Here is a 3,961-nt window from a genome sequence, read left to right as displayed (position 1 = left end):
ACATTCTTCTTCTTCTTCTAGTTTTTTATTGGCCGTTGGCAAACAGATTAAAGGTGCATTACCGCCACCAACTGATAAGGAGTATGAACTGGAACGCGTTGAATAGCAAAATGAATAATACAATTAAAGGAGACAATTAAATTAAATGAATTAGTCTAGCTCTTAGACTAGTACTTTGAAGCTAGCACTTTTTGGATCCTGCTGGAGAAGATCCACCAGATTGAATTTCATTTTAAGGTTGTTGAGACTGTTGAGGCTTGAGAATTTATTTATTTCTTGACTGTATTTAGCACAATCCATAAAGAATTTGATTAATAGATTCTAACTGCCCAAAATTACAGTTGCCAGATTGGTGCTTTCCTATTTTATGTAACGTGTTATATAACAAATCAAGGTGTGGAACTTATTTATCTATCTATAATCTATTTTCCGGTGCCCATCTAATTCCAAGCACTTTCTTTGACATCTTCTTTCCTTTCTACATCCCAGTCCTTCAGCCATCCTTGCTTTATTTTTTGTTTGACAATAGCTTTTGCTTCCATTTTACTTAATTTCACTTATTTATCTATGTTTGATCTCTGTAATAGATTCCTTTGCATGTTCATATGCCACATAATTACCATGAACACTTACATGTGCTGGGACCCATACAAATGTTACAACTAGCCATTCTCATCACCCTGAACAAGCCTTGCTTTAGCTCCACAAAAGGATCTGGTCTACTGTTTGATTTGTTATTCTGTTAACTGGCCAGTGCAGCACTAGCGTCCATACATATAATGGTTCTTAATGGCTGTAATGGAAAAATGTCATGTCACCCTTCCTTTGTTGTTATTGTCCACAGCTAACTTGGGTCCCTAATAAAGATGGTCCGGCGCCTCTCTCTGTCGGGTCAATCATGCGTTAGGACATGGCTTGCGGGTCAGATCACCTCCGATTGAGAAAACTCAAATCTTCAGATCTTGATGCTTTTTCTATCTCTTTTGGAACTGATTTGATTGTGATGATGTGCATATGTGGCAGTTTCTGTCATTACATTTAAAATTATGTGTATGGTCATGGTTCTTGAGATTTTAGCTATACTACGCAGATGATATATATGCGCTTTGAACACAAGCTATTAAATAAGATTTCAAGGTTCCTTACAGTAGAACTGGAGGCTACACTGACATTGTCCAGTGCGACTATCTGCTCAGATAAAGAGTCTTGCAGATGTTTAAGGCCCAGCACATTGGCACCTTTTTTTTTCAGGGTTAAAAAGCAGATAATTAAATTTCTTCCAGATTTTTATATCCTTCACACTAGCACTGAGTCTGTCTATTTGATTTTTTTTTTTTTTAATCAAGTTTCATTGATAAATAGTGGAAACAGTGGAAGTTAATGCCATGCTTTTTGATAATGTTACCTAACGGAAGCATAAACAGTAACAGAGTAAACAGTACGGAACCCTGCGGCACGCCGTAGGTTACTTTATAACAAGGTGAGGAGCTCTGGTTTACAGTGACAAACTGGTACCTATCTGATAAACAGGATTTAAATCAGCTGAGGTCTGTCCTTCTGAAATCTACATCACATTTTAACCTCTGCAGCAGTGGCGGCTGGTGATTTTTTTTTAGGTGGGGCTATTTAAAATTTAGAATTTCGTAGATGTGATTTCCTGCATTCTGGTGCATTTTAGGCATACTTCTCAACCTATTTGTCATCCCAGGGTTAGATAACGCGTAATAAAGCGGTAGATTCCCCCCCCCAGAGCGACCGCGGTAAAGTGGCCCGCACGAGAAAATCTGTTGCGCTGTGGCTGTTAATTACGGTAATCGTAAAAAGCACGGCGGCGGTGTTTGCTAAAACCACACATAACTACTAATTTAACACAACAGTGTGTCATCCCAAACAAAAAATCGAATCAGCCATGCAATAGCATAGCGCTCCGTTAAAACTAGTGTGCTCACATTAAAACTAGCTTGCTAGCCGGCACCACTTTGTTTAATCGGCTGTCACTCCGCTATTAACGGAAAATACCTTTCAAACTCGGTGATTGTATTCACAACTAATGTGACCTTCATCCTACCAAATATAATGAAACAGCATGTAGTATTGTACCCGTGAGCCAAGCAGGAGTAGAGTTTTGTTCGGTTATCCTTCAACCTACTCTTTGTAAACAATGACATCATGAGTCCACATGGCTGAGCACAATACTAGAACTTCCTATAAATATCACAATTTCATCACCACAAAAAAAATGATAGCCTACCTGATGTATGCTGTGAGTGAACCTCTGGGTGATCCCTGCCATGAAGACAGAGTCCAACTATCACACGCACAATCTCGGGAAAAGGTTCTGGTGTATGTTTTCCCCTTTTCTCTCGTTTGTTGGGTTATGTACACTTCTGGCTTGTCAGGTCCGAGTTGTTTTACAATGAGCTTTTCCTCAAAAGTTCTTCTTCAGAAGCAGATTTAAGGATTTGACTGAATTTGCGGCAAATTCATCCGATGTCGCCATTTTACACACTTCGCTGCTGGAATGAAAACGCCTGTAAACAAGCAGCTGCAGCGGTGCATCTTGGTACTTTGGGGCACTAGTCTTCAGCGCCCCAAACCCATAAAATTCCTCGACAATGATTGGCGGATGTGTATTCTTTTTTGCCTTGCAACAGGGGAGCCATTGGCTTAAATACAGCACAATGGGGCTGATCGAACAAGCGCCCCGGCAAGACAGCCCATTGGCTCCTACACCAAACATGATAAACGTTCAACTTTAACGTGGAACTTGAAAAGATAATGTAAATATAATTCTGGAGAGTTCTAAACCCATAAAGCAAAATCATCAATAGCATCTAATTAACACAGGTTATTTTTTCAAAATGAGAGATTATTTAAAAAATTAAATTAAATAAAAACAGGCAGTCAGGTCAGGTGGGGCGGCGGCCCAGCGCCCCCCATGGGCGAGCCGCCACTGCTCTGCAGTAGAATGTTGCGGCGTCAAACACTGCACTACTTTGTCCCATAGGTGGCGACAAAGCTGTTTAACCACAACTCTTTTAAGGATTTTTGAAACAAAGTGAAGATTTGAAATAGATCTGTAGTTTACCAATAGGTCAGGATCAAGATTAGGCTTTTTCAACAGTGGATTAATGACTGCATGTTTGAAGGGCTGTGGAACATAACCACTTTCTAATGAGGTATTTATTATATTAAGAATATAATCTAAATTAGGGGTAGGATGTCTTTGAGGAGTCTTGCTTTGAATCGGGTCTAGGATACAAGTTGACGTTTTAGAGGACATAATGTCTGAAGTTATCTCTGCTTGATCAACAGCAGTGAATTTAACTCTTTGTTTATGCATTTTTCATTGTACCATGGGGAGGCTCGTTTTGGCCTAACGACTTTCTGTTTTAATGGAGCTGCAACATCAAGAGCAGACTTCAGAGAATTCATGGTTGAGTCAACAAATCAATCACTTAGCAGTACGTGCCTGCCATTTTCTGCCGGCAGGTGGTGACTAAAAAAGGGCGCTCCTTCGAGCTTTCATTTTCTAACCTCTGACACTGTTAGCATTCCTGGATTTATGTGGAGAGTTGGGCTCCTTGTGATTCACAGGTAGGAGACGTAAATATACGCTTATATTGGAATTTGAATCAATTTAATTTTAATAATATTTGCTTTTTTTTTTTTTTATTTAACAACACATGAAAATACACAGTGACAGAAAAAACGAGACCAGAGAGAGCACAGACATAAATGTAGAAAAAGATTCAGTTGTAGTCATCTGGACGTTTCGGCATTCATCCGAGAGTCATTCTCAATCTGCGAATCAAGACCGGGAACTCCGATATTTATCCTACTCTGAGTGCGCCCTGCTCACCGGGCAGGACCTCTTGATAAAAGGTGTTATGGTTTCACCAGAAATTAAACCTTTTTGTTTTCTATCAAACTAGCTTCTTTGTTTATTATCAGCCCTTTA

The sequence above is a fragment of the Eucyclogobius newberryi genome, unplaced genomic scaffold (genome assembly GCF_026437365.1).
Source record: "Eucyclogobius newberryi isolate DKJ021-1_F unplaced genomic scaffold, fEucNew1.0.hap1 SCAF_11, whole genome shotgun sequence".
NCBI classification, from domain to species: domain Eukaryota; kingdom Metazoa; phylum Chordata; class Actinopteri; order Gobiiformes; family Gobiidae; genus Eucyclogobius; species Eucyclogobius newberryi.
The sequence above is the reverse complement of the archived record's forward strand: the minus strand, read 5'-3'. Positions refer to the sequence as shown.